Genomic DNA, 21,840 nt, shown 5'->3' with positions numbered 1-21,840 from the left:
TATATTGCGCCAATTTACAACAAAGTCATCTCAAGGCACTTTACAGAATCAAGTCCAGACTACACAAGTATTTAGAAGCAACCCAACAAATCCCCCTTGAGCAAGCCCTAGGCAACAGTGGAGAGGAAAAACTCCCTTTAATGGGAGAAACCTCCAGCAGAACCAGGCTCAGCGTGGGCGGCCATCTGCCTTGACCGGTTGGGGTGAGTGGAAAGTTGAGAAAGAAAAGAAAAGAGCAACGAAAGCAACAACAAAACAACAAGAAAAGCAACAACAAAGCATCGTACAGGTTGTAGGACATAGAATTAATGGTATGCAGTGGTGACAAGTAAATGTATATATGTATGTATGTATTCAAACTGTTGGTCTTTTATTAAAAGCACTAACTCGTGTAGATGTCATCTATTGACCTGATATTTTCATCTATAAGCACATTCTCTGCTTTACCCTCATTTAAAACCCACTTTCTGCAAAACACAGTTCTCTATATCAGGCACATCAGTTCAAACTTCATTCAGTTTCTTTTGGAAGTGTCACACCCACTTAGCAGTTCCCCAAACCCAGGTGGACACAGTATGTCTGATTTGTTCACTCAGAAATCAGAGCTGGAGCTTCATGAAATAGGTCACAATGTTGTCTTGGTTTGGACAAAATGGAGGTGAATGTTGCAGACAAAGGGAGAAGACGAGGACATGTAAGATAAGTAGGAGGAGGAGGAGCAGCTCCCATTACAGAGGAGACTGTTTTACAATATTGTTTATGTTGTAAATTATATAATATCAAAGATACTGATGGATTTTATTATGTTCATAATCAGTGTTTGTGTAATGAATAGAATAAGTAACATGATAATAAATGAGTCTTTGTAAAGATGTAACACACTGATGTTCAGCATAACAGACACAGTGAATGATCTCGATTTTAACCATCAACTGGTGTTTGTGTACATTCAGTGAACTGTATCAGTCTCTGCAGTAGCTTCCAGCTGCAGCATCAGTTCAGTTTCTGTTCAGTCTGACTGAGGGAGGTTTTTGTACGATGCTTTTTCACTGTGTGATCAACCACTGACTGTTGATGTAGTGGAGACTCTGACAGTAGTAAACTGCTGCATCTTCAGTCTGGACTCCACTGATGGTCAGAGTGAAGTCAGAGTTTGATCCACTGCCTGAAAAACGATCTGGAATCCCTGATGCTCGAGTGCTGGTATGTCGAATAATCAGTTTAGGACGTTCTCCATCTTTCTGTTGGTACCAGTGCAAATAGCTGTCACTATAAACATCCTGACTGGTTTTACATGAGATGGTTGCGGTTCCTCCCAGAGCAGAGCTCACTGCTCCAGGCTGAGTCACTGTGACCTGACCTCTGGACTCTGAGGACACAGAGACAAAAACAGAAAGCAGCATCATGGTTTTGTGGGCTTCATTTCAGAGGGACGGATGTTGATAGAGGAGAGGAGTTGGATTCTCTGGACTTTACCTGTGAAGCAGCAGCAGAGGAGAGTCCAGATGAGGACGGAGATCAGAGTCATGTTTTTGATGAGGAGGATTTCTGTGTCTTCTGTTGTCATGAAGGACAGCTGTCAGTCATCCAGTGTTCAACTCTCAGGACTATAAACTCTCCCAGAGCACTGGAGCATGGTGCTGCTGATGCAAAGTGGCTCTATGGAAATGATCACACTGACTCCAACAGGGACTTGGATCATTCTGATCAGGCTGATTATTGGTGGATCAATCAGTTTATTAAAGTATTGATTAGCCTCTTATCTTTTTCAATCGAATAAACTGAATTTTAATAAAGACTTAAAGACATCATAGATAATCAAATATAAAATCTAAACCTTCAGGAAATATGTGACATTATGTTCATGGTCACTTTTACATCAGTTGACAAAATGTGACAATGACTTTCCAGAACTGTTTCAGCATCAAAGAGTCATGTCTCTCTATAGTCCGAGGTTTTAATCCAACGTTCAATGCTGGAAACATGCAGACTGCTGTCAACTGTACTTTTGTCTCCTTAAGCTCTGGAGTTCTACATATACTGTTTTCTATTTTATATAATAATTGTAGACATTACTGCATCTTTTTAGCTGATTTAGTTGTTAATACATTACAGAAACTGTTTATTTCATCACACTTTCTTCAGACATTTAAATTTTTAAGTTCCAACTATTGTTACACTGACATTTTAATTTCAGCAATTTATAGATATTAGGTTTCCAAAAATGTTCTGTCCAACTTAATACTCTGGAACTAGCTTTACTTTTTATCTTTAGTCCTGAAACCATCTGTTTTCATGCTTCATCAGTGATGCCTGTCTGTCGCCATGGCTACTACATTTGAAGAGGAAGTAAAGCACTAATAACCATTTTCATCTACAGTCATGGTCAAAATATCAGCACCCTGGCAATTCTGTCAGAATTTGTATGTAGACACACCTGTGGCAAGTAACAGGTGTGGACAACACAGTAACAACACAACAATCCAGTTAAAATGGAGGAAAGTTGACTCAACCTTTTTGTTGTGTGTCACACTGAGCATTGAGAAAAGAAAGAAGTGGAAAGAGGTGGAAAAACATGGACAATCTCAAGGCTAAAAGTCCATCTCCAGAGATCGTGTGCAATATCATCAAGAGGTTTACAGCTCATGGCTCTGTAGCTAACCTACCTGGAAGTGTCACCTCACACTATCCGTCACCATCTGAATGAAAAGGGACACTATGGTAGGAGACAGAGGAGGAATCCACTGCTGACACAAAGACAAAAAAAAGCAAGACTGGAGTTTGCCAGAACTTATGTTACGAAAACCACAATCTTTCTGGGAGAAAGTGGACAGATGAGACAAAAGTAGAGCTTTTTGGTAAAGGACATCAAGACACTGTTTACAGAAAAAGAAATGAGGCCTTCAAAGAAAAGAACACAGTCCCCACAGTCAAACATGGTGGAGGTTCAAAGATGTTTAGTTGCTTTGCTGCCTTGACTGTGTGAATGGTATCATGAAATCTGATGATCACCAAAGAATTTTGGGGCCAGTGTCAGAAGCTGCGTCTCCACCAGAGGTCATGGGTCTTCAAGCAGGACAATGACCTGAAACACACTTCAGAAAGCCCCCAGAAATGGTTCCAATGGTGCTGGAGAGTTCTGACATGGCGAGCAATGAGTCCAGATCTGAATCCCATAAAAACCTGTTACTTTGCTGAGTCTCTTATTCTGGTAATAACATGTGATCATATCATTTACAGTTCACCTGGCAGAAATGGTTTTGCTCATGTTCTAAGCACATTTGTGCAGGTATCTCCCTTTAATCTTATATTACATTAGATACTTCATTCATGGTTCTGTTAGTGTCACTTCTACTGAGCAACTCTGCTTTTTTCACATGAACACACTCTGGAAACCCAGGCTTCACAGAACCAGCTGATAACCAGCTTTGATACTGCTCATCCAGGACAGACATAGTCAGGATCCAGTGAAGCTCTGTTTGTTCGGACATTTGTCTGTCTCCTGCTATTCTCCATCTGTCCACCAGATGTCCTCAGACTTCCATCCCTTCAGTCACCTGACTCTCCTCCCAGATCCACCTGTGTCCCCTCGTTCCTACACACCTGTTCCCACTTCCCTCATCAGCTCCTCTGCATAGAAACAAGCCTGGTTTCCACCATCATTTGGTTGAACACATCTCATTGTGTTTCTGTTTGTGCTGTGGATTCATGTTCTTACATCCTGACTCATATTTATATCTATATATAGATGTGATCTTTTAAAACATCTTAAATTCCTCATGTTGATGTGTTTTCATTTTCTTATTCCTGTAGCCAATTTTTGTTTTTACAGACTGCAGATTGAAATCAAGAAGGACTAATTATTAGACTGTATTTGGTCGTAAATATCAGTTTGATTCTGTGGAAACTAATTCACATCAAAGTCGACAACATTTCTTTGTGTAAAATTTCTCAGGTTTATTTTTTTTCTCCCCCATACATGTTAAAAATTAACAATAGAAATGTGGATTAAAACATATTTATTTGTCAGAACAATCAAGAAAAGATTTATTTTCCAAACTAAACCTCTCAAAATAATCAGCTGTTGACTCCAGGTGTGTCAGAAAATAAAGAAGCAACAAACTCATCAATAAACCAAGTTCAGACAAAGTGAAGCTGCAGTTTCCTGTGACTGCAGCAGTTTAGTGGGACTACAGAGTTAGTAAGTCCACATGTAGTTGTTGTGTGGACGACTTCCAACCCCACTAATCTGTCTGCACCATAGAGCACAGAGGGACAATATCTATGGAATAAAGAGGATTGAACATGTGACACAGAATGAACAAGTCAACAAATGTGAGATGACTCTGAGGATCAGGAAGAACATTTCAGAGTTTGACAAACAGCTTCATCCCAACACTACACACCTCTCTGTCATCAGAAGAAGCAGGAAATCTTCTTCTCACAGATCCAGTTTTTATAATAATAATCATGTTCACTTTTCCATCTTCCTTGTTTATCACAGCATGATGCAAAATACCCAGTGGGATGTTTCTCTCCTGTCGCCCAGAAGCTGTGGAAAAAATGAAACCTTGTTTTTGACTTTGATAAATTCATGATTATTTTCGTTTCAAATAAAGTTAAATCTCATTTTAATGATTTGAAATAGTGTCATTTTAGTAACTATGTAGGGGATTTGCTGACACCACAAGGATCATGGGGATAAGTCTGATCCCAGATGTGAACTGAAACCTGGATCCAGGACTCTGAGATCTCCTCCATTCATTCCAATCAAAGTTAGTGACTCTGCTCAGACTCCAGCAGCATTTAGTGTCTTCCTGCTCTGATTCCTGCTTTTTAAAGCCACTGCACATGTTCAGTAGTGTTTCTCTCTCTGAGCCCAGTCACTGTCTGTTAGACTTTTCACTTTGTCAACAGGTTTCCTCACATCACTTTCAGCTTTGTCTCTGAGGAAAAGACAGCAGCAGAATCCATCCCTGGGACTAATGATCATATTCAGCTTTTTCCTTCATCTGTTCTTCACTTTCTAAAGAGCAGAGAAGAAGCAGCTGCTCCTTCATGCTGAGATCAAGTTCAAGAAAGTTTGACTCTAAATGTTGAAGCTAGTTTTTCTTCCACCATGTTTGTTCTGTGTGAGGATACAGAGAGCAGCACACACATTCAATCCTCTGAACTGTGACCAGAGCTTTGAACCATGTTTCAATCCTGACTCATTGTTACTGCAGCTCATCACAGACTGGAGATGAAGAGAGTTCATAGAAAGATTTTTCCAAAGAGATTTGGATCATTTTGTCACTGTCCTACATTTTAACACATGATCCTATTAGCTCCTAAAAATGACTCTGATGTCACTGTATTAGAAAGAAAATCTGTCTCACGTTTCTGTCGGTTGTGATCCATCCACCCATTCCCATTGATATTTTCGCTCTGTGTGTGACCATTGTTTCCATAGACCAATCCAGGACTGTTCATGCTGATTCAGCTTGGTGACAAAGTCCTAACAGAAAGTCAATAATCAGTTCTTCTTTCATCATTCAGTTTTTCTGTTCTAGTAACATCATCATGTGACTCTGTTACAACTTGTAGGAAAAGAAAAGTTGTAACAACAATTGTTTGAATGGAACTAAAGTTCATATTTTCTATGAGCAGAATGTATTTGTTGTGTTTCAATAACATTTAACTGTTTATTTTACATTTCATTGTTCATGCAGAAGCTTTTTGAATCATAAACATCTTTTTCTTTTGTTCATTTAACTGAAATCAAAGCTCCTGGTTATAGTTCATCAAAATTCTCCCATATTCATGTGACTTTTCATTGTAAATAAAAACTGGCAGCAGGTCAGAAACACACACACACACACACACACACACACACACGTATATATATATATACACACACACACCCACACACACACACACACACACACACACACACACACACACACACACACACACACACACACACGATAACACGCACACTAACACACACACTCACACACACATTGACACACAAACACATTAACACACACACACTCACACACTCACACACACACACACACATTAAGACACCATCACACACTCACACACACACACACACACACACATTAAGACACACACACACTCACTCACACACACACACACATTAAGACACACACACACACTCACACACACACACACATTAACACATTAACACATTAACATACACACATTAACACACACACATTAACACACACACACACTAACATTAAGACACACACACACTCACACACACACACACACACACACATTAAGACACACACACCTACTTACACACTCACACACACACACACACACACACACATTAAGACACACACACACACACATTAACACACACACACACATTAACACACACACACACACACACACTCAGACACACACACACACACACATTAAGACACACACACCTACTCACACACACACACACACTCACACACGCACATTAAGACACACACACACATTAAGACACACACACACACACACACACACACATTAACACATTAACACATTAACATACACACATTAACACACACACATTAACACACACATATTAACACACACACACACTAACACACACACACACACTTTAAAACACATACATTCACACACACACACATTAAGACACACACACAGACACATTAACATTAAGACACACACACACACACACACACACATTAACACATTAACACACACACACACATTAACACACACACACACACACATTAACACACACACACACATTAACACACACACACACACACATTAACACACACATGATAACACGCACACTAACACACACACACACACATTAACACGCAAACTAACACACACACACACACACTCACACACTCACACACACACACTCACACACACATTAAGACACACACACGCACACATTAACATTAAGACACACACACACATTAACACACACACACACACAATCACACACACATTAACACACACACACACATTAACACGCACACTAACACACACACACACACACTTTAAAACACACACATTCACACACACACACACACACATTAAGACACACACACACACTCACTTGTTCCTCTTTGCTGTTGATAATCACCAGATCTGATTCTCTGTTCTCACAGTCTTTTTTGCTCTCAGACCAACTTTTCTTCTCAGTGGATTTAAAGTAACAACTGCATCCAAATCTCTTCCATCCTTCAGGACACAACTTCCCTTAATGTCAAACAAATGTTTAAAGACAGATTTCATGTCATTCAGTATCAGAATGATGATGATCTGTAGTGTCACTGTGTAAAATAAGATCTTAATCTGCTGCTTTTCTCTTTCAGCTTCAGTTTAGAAAGAAGTTAAAACTCAGATTTATAAGTGATGATCTGCAACAGAAATATCCACATAGAAAAATGTTCAACAACATGAAACAAACTTCAAGGTGAGAAAAGTTTTTAAAAAGTTGTCTTTCAGCAGCTTTATTTCATCCTGTAACTGACTGTTGGTGACTGACGTGTCTTAAAAACAACATTACAACAATATGAATCCTGTCATGTCTCAACGTAACATGAAGGTGAATCTTGTGTATAATGATATTTGGTAATTATTTCAAAATCTTACATATTTTGTCCTGGAGCTCATTGTAGCTTTTGGTCAGGTTGTCAATCCTGGATTGAAGCTCTTTTTCTTTGGTGACTGAATGAAATGATGAGAAACACAAAACCAAAGAAACAATTAGTCTCTGTAACTGAGTTTGTTGACTGCTGTCTTTGTATTAGAACAGTAGAAAAACACTATGAGAACATGGAAACATTGTGAAGTTGGATCCTGAAGTTTTACCCTGGAGCTGCTTGATGAGATGCTGTGACTGATTGGAACTGTGACTCAGGTTGTTGAGTTTCTTCTCCAGATCATTTTTCTCCAAAGTCACTAAAATATCTGGAGGGAAAAACCAAATCCAAACAGATCAAAACCATGAAATAATTGTGTTTTAAATACAGCATATTGAAGTTTCCTGAGCACGTTAAAGTGTCACTGTCACACTTAATAACACTAGTAACTTGTTGAAGCCAATGTTCTTTAACCTGCTACGATAAACTCACTCAGGGAGTCGTGACTAGAGCCAACAAAGAACCAACACAAATGTCTGTAACGTTAAATACTTGTTTTTAAAGGATTTCAACTTAACCAAGTGCTGTGACTTTAAACAGAAGCAGAAATCACTTTATTTTTGCTGTCGTCACAAAGTAGATGTTGTTCTGTGAAGTAGATGTTGTGTTGTGAACATTTTACTGAGAAATTCAGTATCAACATATTTCCAACCTGCCAAATCCACTAATTAACTACATGAGCACATGACATTATTAGAAAACATGTAGCACTTTAAATTATGGGACAAAATGTCAATATTTACTTTTGCTTTGTTGAATTGTGAATTATTATTGTTTTTTCCTAATAACTCTGAAAACACTTTGTGTCCCATGTAGGTTCCTGCAGCACCTTCATTCATATGATGTGGAAACTGCCCTCTAGTGTCTCACTTTTGGGACTAAGTATATTCACATTTACATATTTTTATTTAGCAGACTTTTATCCAAAGTGACTTACAAGTGAGGAACAAAGCAGCAGAAAATCTAAGTCAAGGAGAAAAGGTTAAAGCAAAGTGCAATGAGATGAAGTGTTGATTGGAAAAGAGTTTTTCTATTTTAAAGGGGAAATGTTCATCAGCAGAGCGTAGTAGGTGGGAGGGATTGTAGACCTGGATGATATGAGCAGAGCAGTGAGTTGTGTTGTATATTCAGAAAGGTAGGATCTGATCTTTCGGATGTTGTAGAGGACAAATCTGCTGCCCTAGAGACAGAGGAGATGTCAGTAAAAGTCAGTCTGTTGTTTATGATTATCCTCAGATTTCTGGCAGACTTAGTGGGGACAATCATTGAAGACCCAATGTTGATGCTGATGTTCTTTGAAGGTCTGGCTGTGAAGACTAGAACTTCTGTCTTGGTGATGTTGAGCTGAAGATTTCTTTCTCTTATTCAAGCAGAGATGTCAGAGAGACAGGCAGAAATGTGATATGAGACAGTGGAGTCCTCAGTGGAAAGGACAGGAAGAGCTGTGTGTCATCAGCATAGCAATGATAGGAAAAACCATGTGAGTGGATGATAGAACCCAGGGATGTAGTATAGATGGAAAAAGGACCAGGATATAAGCCCTGCAGCACATTGAAGGAGACGCATAGTAACCAAGTTCTAACAGCTCTGTCAGGATCTCAGTGCACTTCCTGTTCCTGGACCTTTATTTTGTGGCCCCTCCCCCCTACTTCCTGTGCCTTGGTTCTTTTCCCCAGCTTTGCCTTCATTTGTCCCTGATGGTTTGCACCTGTTCCGTCCTCTATTTTAGTTCAGTCTTCCCCTCACTCTCTGCCAGATCCTCGTCGTTGTTCACGTGGTCATTGCTATCGTTGTTACTGTCTTCATTGTCGTCGTTATTGTCCTCACCAACCCCACAGTAGACTCTGGACTTTTGGTAAAGCCTAAACTTATGTTTCTTGAACTCTTGGGAAATCTGGACTCTAGTATCCTGGACTCCGTGTTTTCTGTGTGGTTTTGGTCTGAGGTTTGCCTTTTGTTTAATTCAGTGTTTTGGTCTAGTCTCTAGTTTTCTCCGCTTGTTTTGATCCTGGTTTTTTCGTGTTTAGGTTTGCTTGTGTGTTCTTCAGTTTGCCAGTGCTTTATGCTTAGTTTGTTCGTGTCTGCCTCCCCTTAGTTCTTGTGTTTATGTGCTTCCCCCAACTGTGTTACTTTGGTATCTTTCCCTTCAAGTGTGTTTTTTAAGTTGTGCTCCGCTTTACTTTAATCATTATTACATGTGATCCTTTGTTCAGGAGTTTGTGTCCATTTGTATTCCTGTTAGTCTCCTTAGTCTTCCCCTTGTGTTTACCTGCTTTAGTAGTTTAACGTTTATCTGTGCCTTATTTATTTAGTAGCCTTTGTTTGTTCTTTCATTTCCTAGTCTAACTCGTCCCTGAGCCTTAGTTGTGTTTATTTTGGTAAATTCTGTCCCCTCTTGTTTTCAACGTCCACTCTGTTGTCACCTTAGATAATATTAAGTTAACTCCTTTCGTGTGCTGGTCCTGTTCTGAATCCAGTTTCTAGTATCCTACTGTTGGGAGCGACTTCTGTTCACCATCTAAATCTCTGTCAATAAAAGCCCCTTATTGCAATCCCTCTCACAGTCTCTTCACTTGGGTCCTCCCTTAACCAAAATCGTGACAAGCTCGAGCTTTAGGTGGTCACGACTATATCCTGTGTTTCTTTGAAATGATTGGTCGTCTGTGGGTTTTTCAAAGCCTGTTTATTGATGGAACAGCCACTAAGAAGATGGAATCCACTGGATTTGAATTGTCCTCACAAGCTGACAAATGGTTGGTGCTTGGAGAGCAGCCCAGCAGCTGTGGACAGTCTTTAATCATCCTATGGTTTAGGACACTGTGTGTGATGAGCCCAGAGATGATCAGGACTAAATGATTAAGAAGTTCAACAACATTGATTAGTAAGAAACATGTTTCTAACATCATTTCTAGGAGACAAAGTTGCTACGAAGAAAATAAAACCTTCAACATTATGGAATAAAAGTCCTCACAGCGTGTGATGATCCCAGCCAGAACCAGAAGATACAGAACTCGCAGAGACACTGTAAAAACTCTGAAACTGCTGTTTCTCATAGCTGGAAGCTTCTTCTCACTGTGTGGTTCTACAGACACAAAATACACAGAGGATATGTTTTATTCAACTTTATTAAGGGACTTTAATGAACTACAGTATGGAGGGTTTTTACTTTAATTAACTCCAACTGTTCGGTGAACAAAGATTTTTAAACTCCTGCTGTATTAAATGACTCCTGATGACAAGATAATGACATCACCAACTGTTACAGGAACTTTGTTCTTTAACAGTGAGACTGAAGCTGTAAAAGTTATTTGAGTTCCCACAATAATAGTGAACATAATTACTCAAACTCACGGGCTTCTTGTGATCCAACATCATCACACTGATCTCCATCCTCCATCATCTCCACCTCCATGTTCTCTCTCTCTCCTCTGATATATTTGACACTCAGATCAGACTCGGTTTGAATTTCTGTCGACATGTTGAACTAAAGAGCTAAAAACTAAGTGAACTTCTTTGTGACCAGTCTTCCAGTTTGTTTCTGTCTGAGTCAGGCAGTTTTGAACAGAGAGCATCAAGGAAGTAGCAGCCAGACAAACCACACCCACTGACACTTTAAATACATTTGTGTTTGATGTAAATCTTTATTTTTGTGTTGTAAATATAATTGAATGACTATTTCTGAATTTTATCTGGAAAACGTTCAAAAATATTGAGAAACACAGCTCATTCTCATATTTTTAAATGTTTCCTGTCATCGTACTAAGATATAAGGTTCATTAGCAGAACTGTGTGCCTGCATATCATTAGCATATAATTATAGGTGTAAAAATCTGACTTCCTGTCTCAGATCAAACTAAATAAAAACAAGAAGTGTTTCTGACAGGAAATGTGATGTGTGAGCTGTTGCTGCAGTTTGAACTTATTATTCTGTTCAAAGTCCACAAATCTAAGTTTTAAATAAATGTAAAAATTACAGTTTAAAACATGGACAGAGCAAGTGGTGCAACGGCTCACAAAGGTCATGAAGGAGAGAACTGGACCTACTCTGACCAATACAATAAAATACAGCTTTATTTATCCCACTCAGTTAGTTTGGAGCTGTTGCGCACACACACATACTATTAAACCATCTCATAGTTTGTAAGAATGACAGGACAGATCACTGTGAACTATCTGTATGTGAGTGAATGAAACACCTCGATGCCCCAATGGCACCTGTTCAGATTCCTTTGCTAGGATGTGATCAGGTGAACAGTAGTGATGCTCCATGTGATATCAAAGTTTCAGTGCTTGTGTGGAGCAGAAGGAGAGTTTCCAGCTTTTGTTGTGTCCTTGATCATAATGTGATCAATGAAAAATGAGGCCTCGCTTCATTTGTTTTGTGCTTCGATTGGTTCAAGTAACAGCTTGTTTCAGTGTCTGCAGTTTATTGTTAAAGATGTATTTTCAGAGTGTTTTCTCAAAGAGAAACCATCTCAAAAGAATCCAAAAACTGTAAATATGTTTTTATATCTAAAAGAAAATGAGTAACTAATCTTGAATATTATCTGGCATATTTCACATAAGCACCTGTAGTGACGTCCTAATTGTTTAAGATAAATACATGTGACTTATTGTAAACATTATGTAAAGTACACACAGAACTATTCACATGGCTTTTTCCCATAATTCCCCGGGGTTCATTTTACCAGTGTTTACACTAACACACTAGTTGGGCCGTTACAGTATAATGTTGAATGTGGACTGTTCTAATTGGACACTTATGTAAATGAAATATCCTATGTTCAGAATGGTTGTTAAACGCATCTTTCTCCCTTTATCTGTGTTTTAAGTGGACGAGACAGGTGTCAGTCATTTGTGTTGGACAATTAGTGATGTTTAGGTGAGTGGGAAACTCAAAGAACGAAGCAGGAGGGAAGAGAACAGGAGGAAGGAGCAGAAAACGGAGCCTGACTGAGGGAAGAGACAAAAATACAATATCCATGTTTGGTAAAGTTCCAGTAATGTTGTTGGTTCACTAAACTCCTGAATGTTTCTGTATCTGTATTTTATAAAGTATGGGAGCAGTAGGAGCTGTTTGCTGTCTCTACATTCACTTCATAGACTCTAAGGCCTTCACCACGCTGTGGACTGTAGTTAGCTTAGCTCCTTCATGCTAGCATGGTGAATGTGGGAGACACGTATTACACCAAGCTACTGAGTGAGGACGGTAACTACATCTGACACTGGGAGATTCTGGACACTTGCTGCTTAGAGAAAGACGTTCATTAGTGTTTGTGGGTGTTTGCATCGTGAGCTTCGGACGCTGCCACACACTGCTGCAATGAAGTGATCAGGACCTGCCACTGCTCTAGGAGTCTGCTAAATGTCCATACACGTGGACAGCCTCAGGACATGTTTCTCCACCGCACCGCTTGGACACGGCGGGACAGAGAGTTTGAAAAACTGTTGCAAACAGTTCCAAGAGACCAACATGGAGGCCAACGGTATTGTACCATTGTACTGGTTATGAATCCCAGGTATTCAAACTTTTTTTCTTCTTTTTACCAATTGAAGGGGAAATTTGAAGGTGGGTAACATCTGACATCAAATACATTTCTACACACTTACAATACTTGGTGCTTTACCTTCATCATAATTGGTGCTGTTTGCTGCAAATAATTTACACACTTGATGTCAGTAGGGTATAATGAGCTTTTCAAAGATGCTTCATGAAATGACATAAATGAAGCTTCATGATGAAATTTGAAATGTATTTTAAACAGCTTCAGATTCACAGTTAATCACAAAAACGACATTATTGTCATTCCCACTTCCTGTAACATAATGAACTTCTCACCAAACAGATGAAGATAATTAAATAAAAAGAAGCTCCACAGTGAGCTGAGGTGCAAGTACTGGGGCAGGAGGCCGGTACTAAACTCAGAGCTATGCAGCTGGAGAACCAGAGGCATAAGATGTTTGTTCCATCTGTGGTTATGTGGAATGTTAATTCACTGTGGAAGAAGACTGATGATCTGGCAGCTGCAGTGAAAAACTAGAGGATTAACAAGGACTGTAGTCTGCTGCTTCACAGAGACGTGGTTAACCAGCAACACTCCAGATGCTAAGTGGAGGGAGACCACTGTATGTCAACAGAGAGAGTTCACTTCTGGGACTGTGGTCAGCAAAAAGGGGGCACCACAGGGGACTGTGCTCTTTCCTGTCCTGTTCACTCTGTACACATCAGACTTTGGATACAACTCCAAGTTATGTCCCATGTGAATGACACAGCCATTGTAGAGTTTATCATGAGGGGGGTACAGGAGCCTGGTGAAAGACTTTGTGCTATGGTGCAGCTCAAACCATCTGTAGCTGAACAGCTTCAAGACTAAGGACATGCTTGTCGATTTCCAGAGACCCAGGACCCCCTACAACTGATCTCCATTGAGGGGATCAGTGTGGAGTTGGTCAGGACCTTCAACTACCTGGGATTCCAGTTGGATGACAGACTGGACTGGAGAGCAAACACCGATGCCCTCTACAGGAAAGGACAGACTCTTCTTTCCGAGGAGCCTGGTGTCTTTCAAGATCTGAAAACTTCTTCTTCTGTTCTACCAGACTGTGGTAGCCAGTGTTCTCTTCCATGATGTGGTTCACTGAAGAAGCAGCATTAGGAAGAGGGATGCTGCATGGCTGGACAGGTTGGTGAGTGGCTCTGAGCTGGGAACCGAACAGGAGCCTCTTACATCATTGGCTGAGAGAAGGACCCTCAAACTCTTGACCATCACACTAACCACACTTTGCCACTGAAAACGCTTCTCTGCCTGGTGATGATGCTGTGTAGACTGCTGTCCTGGACCTGTTCCTTTTGTCCCCCAAGCCATCAGTTTAATTCTGCTCAGTACCAAAGTCCAGGGTGCAACAACACAGTCAGCAGTGTCGACCGTCATTGTGCTGTGTTTCATTGGCTTTGTTGCCCTCTTGACCTTTATTAGTCTCATCATGTTCACTTTTATACTGAGCTAACTTAGGTTTATTGGCTTAGTAAAAACGTGGACTATTACTGTTCATTACTATTTATATTCATATTTTATTTTGTGTATTTGAGCATGTTAAGCTGCGTAAGTTAGTGGATGCTTTAAATTTCCCTCAAGATCAATAAAGTACAAATCTAGAAACAACCAATCAGAGCAGTTTATCTTACGATATGTGGACAGGACGATGATCCCAGCTGCCATCAGAAGACACAGCACTGCTAGACACAGAGCAGCTCCTCTGAAAGACTTTCTGTGGACTGGAGGACGATTCTGAGTCTGTGGTCCTACAGAGACAAAACAACATGGAAGCTGGTTGTTACTGATCATCAGCTTTAATCATGGCAGTTTACCCACAAGCATCGTGGTTCAGGTCTGTGGTTGTGGTGGCATCTGTTCAAAATGTCACAGCAACACTAGAGATCAGTGATCTGACAGATTATCATGTTCGTGTTGCATTTGACCACAGAACTGTACAACTGAACAGTCACTTTACACCTCCCACTTCTTCCTGTTGTGTGTTTGTTCCACTCTGTGGTAAAACTCTTTACCAGAGCTGATGCTTCTACAGATCTGCCAACTGAATAAATGTTAAACTGTGACCAGTAGGACTGAAGCCAAAAACTGAACACATTTAGCGACAAAACCCCTGAAAATGACTTTTCTACAGAAACCTGTGTTAGTTTACATGTAGTCAGCAGAAGAGCATCCAACTAACTGAACACACATTTTGCAGCTGTTTCCTACAAACTGTACATGTAGGATATAGATACAGAGAGAACAGTGATGGGCTGCAGGTTCTGAATGGAGAAAAAACATCACATATCAGTCTAACATGATCTAAAGCCACTCAAACAAAGTTATTTGTAATATTGATTTGTCATATTTTCCATTAAAAAACCTTTAATAGAGAATAAAAGAAAGTTCAGGAAGAGCAACAAGATGAACAGATGTGCTGTAGATGCTGTGTGGACAGAACAGAGCAACAAAGCAGATTTACACCTGTGTCCAATCACTTACCTTCTTCCTGTGACTGAATATCAGTGACATCATCTCTGATATCATCTGTACTCTCGTAGATATCCACCTCTCTTTCCTCCCACTCTCCTCCATCTTCCTCCACCTTTCTGTTGTATCTCACCTTGGTGTAAATATCTGAAGACATCTTGAGACGACTGAGACAGACGGACAGTAGCTGAACTTCACTGACTGTTACTGTGCTGCAGTAAAACTTTAAAGTCTTCTACTGTAGTATAAACTACTACCTGTGGCAGAGAGAAATGCAGTAACGTGATCTACTTTACTGATGCTGCTGTCAGGGTTCAACCTTCTGTCTGCTTCAGGAAGTAACAAGAAAAGAAATGTGTTCACACCTTTTTATTCATTTTACTGGTTGATAAAAATACAACAGCAGATTAACAGGAAATGTTTCTTTCTTACAGATGAACAGAATCATTTCAATAAAAGAAACATTTAACAAAATATAAATGATAAACTGTTGTCTTTGCTCTGGAACAAAGTATCAGACCATCAGTCTGTCAGTGACTTAACAACATCATAGTGTCACTAATGCAGAGCAGGCTGCAATGAAAATGGTTGTGGTCAGACGATGTTTCTATTGGTGCAACCATCAGTACAAAGTGTGTCAAAGTACAACAGACACATGAATGTGAATAGATCAGCGCCCTCACCTGGTAAAGGAGGGAACTGCATTACTCTGAGCTGCTTGATCACTGGCTTCAGCCTCATTGATGTTAAATAGGAGCCAAAATTCGATTTCAGAACATGAAGGCACAGAGAGTTTCAGTTCACTTCTTGCAGATCTTATGTGCTGAGATAAGATACTTCCTGATCTCCTCCCAGCTGGCTGCGACCTTTCTGTGTGGAGTTTGTATCTTCTCCCTGTGCTTGCGTGGGTTTCGTCTGGATACTCCAGCTTCAACCAAAGAGATGTATGTTAGGTTCTTTGGTGACTGAGATGGAAAATAAATCCTACACATTTAGAAATATAGAAATCATGTTTTAACCTATGAACATCATCATAATCTTAAAATAGCTCCTCTACTTACCACATGATTTTATATGGACATGTGATATGAATGAATGAGAATGAAGTGAAACAGACTTTCCTGTGAAGATAATCAGGATTTCAAACATATTGTGAAGAAATGTTTTTAACGTGTGTGTGTGTGTGTGAGTGTGTGTGTGTGTGTCTTTAGTGAATTGCATCAGTCCCTACAGGGTGGAGTCATCAAGATTTAATAATTATAGAATATTATAAAATATTATCGAGTAACAAGGTGATAAATGAGTCTTTGTAAAGATGTTAAACACTGATGTTCAGCATAACAGATACAGTGAATGATCTCGATTTTAACCATCAACTGGTGTTTGTGTACATTCAGTGAACTGTATCAGTCTCTGCAGTAGCTTCCAGCTGCAGCATCAGTTCAGTTTCTGTTCAGTCTGACTGAGGGAGGTTTTTGTACGATGGTTTTTCACTGTGTGAACAACCACTGACTGTTGATGTAGTGATAACTCTGACAGTAGTAAACTGCTGCATCTTCAGTCTGGACTCCACTGATGGTCAGAGTGAAGTCAGAGTTTGATCCACTGCCTGAAAAACGATCTGAAATCCCAGATGCTCGAGTGGTGGCACCATAAATAAGGAGCTTAGGACGTTCTCCATCTTTCTGTTGGTACCAGGCTAAATTGGTCCCAGCATTCTGACTGTTTTTACAGTTGATGGTTGTGGTTCCTCCCAGAGCAGAGCTCACTGCTCCAGGCTGAGTCACTGTGACCTGACCTCTGGACTCTGAGGACACAGAGACAAAAACAGAAAGCAGCATCATGGTTTTGTGGGCTTCATTTCAGAGGGACGGATTTTGATAGAGGAGAGGAGTTGGATTCTCTGGACTTTACCTGTGAAGCAGCAGCAGAGGAGAGTCCAGATGAGGACGGAGATCAGAGTCATGTTTTTGATGAGGAGGATTTCTGTGTCTTCTGTTGTCATGAAGGACAGCTGTCAGTCATCCAGTGTTCAACTCTCAGGACTATAAACTCTCCCAGAGCACTGGAGCATGGTGCTGCTGATGCAAAGTGGCTCTATGGAAATGATCACACTGACTCCAACAGGGACTTGGATCAATCTGATCAGGCTGGTTATTAATGGATCATTCAGTTTTTCCAAGGATTTGTTAATTTGGAGAAAACCTTTTGAAAATGTGTCATAGATCAAGCTTTGTAGATTTATCGTTGAATAGGTCTTTTTAATAAATGTTTAAGTTGATTTTCCATTTGCAGCTCTGCTGTGTTTTATTTCAAAATAGATTTATTTTGAAAAATTGCACATATGCAACAAATTCATCATGTTCTGTGACACGTATTTAAATGTTTATATATTTTTCACAATGTGACTTTTTCCATGTGACTGTAGAGAGACATGGCTCTCTGATTTTGGAACAGCAGTTTTTGTACGATGACACAATGACTTTGTATCACTGTGGTTCACGTTTGGTGGAGGAACCAAACTGGAATTTGGACGTAACTTTAAGTATTACATTAGTTTATTACTTAAGGTTCTTGTGTCTAAACATTTCTGATAATGTTTTATTGCGCTGAGCTAAATTATTTTAAAAATGTCAGTTTTTATGCTCATTTTTTAACTTTAAACATGTGACATTTAAAGTGACCTTTATAGAAACTTTCACTTTCTACTTCATTTGTTAAATGTCAACTACAGAATATTAAACAATCACACAGTTTTTTTCTTAAACCTTTAGCTCTGCAGTTGTATCTGTTTTAAAACAATTCAGTGACACTAAAGAAATATATTATTTTTATTGCTGTCAGATATGAAACATTTCAGACGTCTCTGTGTCCTTTAAAGCCAGAACAATGTCTAAGTGATTTCAGATGAAGGACCTCACTGAGTTTTTACACAGACACTGTTATTTTTGGCCCTGACTGATTTTAAACTCCATTTTATTTTTTCCTTTTTATACTTTATTAGTTTGACATGTCTCAGGTCATATGAGGACTCTTTCTGTCCTGATCTGGATGAGAGGTGTCTTAAAGGGAAGTGAAACAATGTGTGAGTCAGTGACTGCTGTTCTGTCCTCTGTTTTAGTGCATTTACAGCTGCTAAAAACCTTTAAATAGCTTTGTGCATAGAGTTTTGTACAGCAGTGCCCCCTTCTGGTCAGCCAGCAGCAGCAGCAGGTTTAGAGCCTGGAATTCTCCTGAGAGTCACTGAAGCAGGTAGAGGACAGAGCGGGACTGATCGCCTGCTGCTAGTCTTCTTTAGAACGTTGTAGCCTTGAACATTATTTGTCTGTAAGTATTTTGTTTATTACCATTTTTGATGCTGTAAACAGACTATGTTTGCTGCAATATTATTTTGCTTTAAAATCGTTAATTCAGAATTATAGTAAATTGTGGTGATCATTGCTGTTGTGACTCAGCATATTTTTATTACAATATTTGAAAGCTTGAATTGTACTAGTAAGATGTATGTTATGTTATTTTCATTCCTATTTTTATTTGTCTTCAGTTTTACAGTGAGTGAGTGAGAACTAGTTCCACTCTTTGCGAGGACAGTATAGTAAAAGGACAAATCAAGTCAAGTCAAGCTTTATTGTCAGTTCTTGTATGTACATGTACAGTACATACATACAGGGAACTGAAATTGCATTTCTCTCGCATCCATGGTGCTTACTGGTAGTTCTAACAGTGGAGCCTAAGATCTAGATCACATAAATATAAAAATATAAAATACACTATACAATTCAACTATACAGTAAGGGCATTGGAGAGTATACTAATAAAAATACAATACAAAGTACAATAAAGTAAAAGCAGCACATGGCAGATGGAGTGCAAACCAGTAAAGTGTACATCAGTGCAGGTAACAGAATTAGTGCAAAAATGGCTTTTTCAGACTGGTAAAAGTGGCAGAGTGCAGAGGGCTCAAGAACAGTTCTTTAAATTAAATTGACATGTGAGGTAGTAGAGGGTTATAGTTCTGTGCCTGTACAGTACAGTACTTAGGCCGAAGAGGGAAGGGGGGCAAGTTCGGGAGCGAGTTCAGCTTCCTGACAGCCTGATGGATGAAGCTGTCCTTCAAACCTGCTGGTCCTGGCCTGTAGGCTCCGCAGTCTCCTCCCTGATGGCAGCAGGCTGAAGAAGCTGTGTAACGGGTGAGTGGGATCACCCGCAATGCAGAGGGCTTTGCGGGTGAGACAGGTTCCATAAATGTCCTGGAGGGAAGGGAGAGAGACACCAATGATCTTCTCAGCTGCTCTCACTATGCGTTGTAGAGTCTTCCGACAGGAGGCGTTGGAGGACCCATACCACACAGTGATGCAGCTCGTTAGAATGCTCTCGATGGTGCCTCTGTAGAAGGTTTACATGATGGGGGGAGGGGCTCTGGCTCTTCTCAGTTTGCGGAGGAAGTAGAGACGCTGCTGTGATTTTTTGGCTAGTGCTGTAGTGTTGTCGGTCCAGGAGAGGTCCTCTGTGATGTGCACACCCAGGAACTTGGTGCTGCTCACCCTCTCCACATTAGTACCGTTGATGGTTAGAGGAGTGTGCTGGGTGAGCGCTCTCCTGAAGTCAACAACAGTCTCTTTCATTTTCTCCACATTCAGAGAGAGATTGTTGTCACTGCACCACCCGGCCAGGTGTCTCACCTCGCTCCTGTAGTTTGTCTCATCGTTGTTGCTAATGAGACCCACCACAGTCGTGTCATCCGCTAACTTAATGAAGAGGTTGGAGTTGTGTGATGGTGTGCAGTCATGGGTCAGCAGGGTGAAGAGAAGGGGGCTCAGCACACATTCTTGGGGGGCCCCAGTGTTCAGTGTGATGGTGCTGCATGTGTTACTGCCGACCCGTGCTGCCTGAGGTCTTCCAGTTAGAAAGTCCAACAGCCAGTTGACAGCGAAGTGTTGAGCCCCAGCCAGACTAGTTTGTGAATGAGCTGTTGAGGGATGATAGTGTTGAATGCTGAACTGAAGTCTATGAACAGCATTCTGACGTATGAGTCCTTTTTATCTAGATGTTTGAGTGCTGAGTGGACAGCAGTTGCGACAGCATCGTCGGTCGAGCGGTTGGACCGATATGCAAACTGGAAGGGGTCCAGGGAGGGGGGGAGGGAAGACTTGATGTGGTGCATGACTAGCCGTTCAAAGCACTTGATGATAATCTGAGTAAGTGCAACTGGACGGTAGTCATTGAAGCAGGATTGAGACGGCTTCTTCTGGACTGGAATGATGGCTTTGAAGCATGTGGGTACAACAGCCTGACGTAGAGAGATGTTGAAAATGTCTGTGAAGATATTGGTGAGTTCTGCTGCACAGTCTCTCAGTACACGCCCAGGAATGTTGTCAGGACCCGGAGCTTTCTGTGCATTGATCCTGCTGAAGGATCTCTTCACACTGTCTGTGGTCAGCATCAACACCTATTCTCCAGGAGGAGGTGGAGTCTTCTGTGCAATGGAGCTGTTTTGCTTTTCAAAGCGAGCGAAGAAGGCGTTCACCTTGTTCAGCAGAGAGATGTTGCTGTGACAGGTCCGCAATGTAGTCCGTAATGGTGTGTATTCCCTGCCACAGGCTCCGAGTGTCTCTGCTGTTGTTGAACTGATGGGCTATCCTCCTGGAGTACTGTCTCTTAGCCTCTTTAATGCCATGGGACAGGTTGGCCCTGGCTGTTCTCAGGCCCACCTGTCTTCAGCTCTGAAGGCAGCATTCTGCGTCTTCAGGAGTCTGTAGACGTCCCCTGTCATCCATGGCTTCTGGTTGGCCCGTACAGTGATGGTCTTTTTGACAGTTACATCATCAGTGCAGGGTTTCTGACATTTGATGACAAGCCAGAACGTTACTGGTCATGGAAGACATCATTTCACAGTGTTACTAAAGACCTCAAGCTTTCAGCTGGAGAAGAGGTGTCGAATCCTCAGAACAGGCAAAGAGATAATGTCAAGCTCAGAGAGCTCGGTGATATTCTTCAGGAAATAGAGTGAGCAAAAGTGGGTGGATATCTGACAGGTTTGTCATATTTGGACACAGCTCGTGGAGTAAATCCAATTGTGGAGAAGTTACACTACAGTTTGCAGGAGAAATGGATTGTTGTGGGATCCT

The 21,840-nt window shown here is 40.6% G+C and overlaps 1 long non-coding RNA gene across 1 annotated transcript; it reads right to left on the bottom strand.

Annotated features, from left to right (window-relative positions):
* Positions 1-3,925: 3,925 nt before the first annotated feature.
* LOC137134260 (uncharacterized) lies at positions 3,926-7,714 on the bottom strand. The gene is made up of 4 exons (XR_010915418.1): positions 7,639-7,714; positions 7,100-7,242; positions 5,379-5,497; positions 3,926-4,552 (listed from the first exon to the last, which is right to left on the bottom strand). It is a non-coding gene; the product is annotated as an uncharacterized lncRNA (long non-coding RNA).
* Positions 7,715-21,840: the final 14,126 nt, after the last annotated feature.

This window comes from Channa argus, chromosome 1 (genome assembly GCF_033026475.1).
Source record: "Channa argus isolate prfri chromosome 1, Channa argus male v1.0, whole genome shotgun sequence".
NCBI lineage: Eukaryota > Metazoa > Chordata > Actinopteri > Anabantiformes > Channidae > Channa > Channa argus.
Note: the sequence above shows the minus strand (reverse complement) of the source record. Positions and strands in the feature narration are given on the sequence as shown.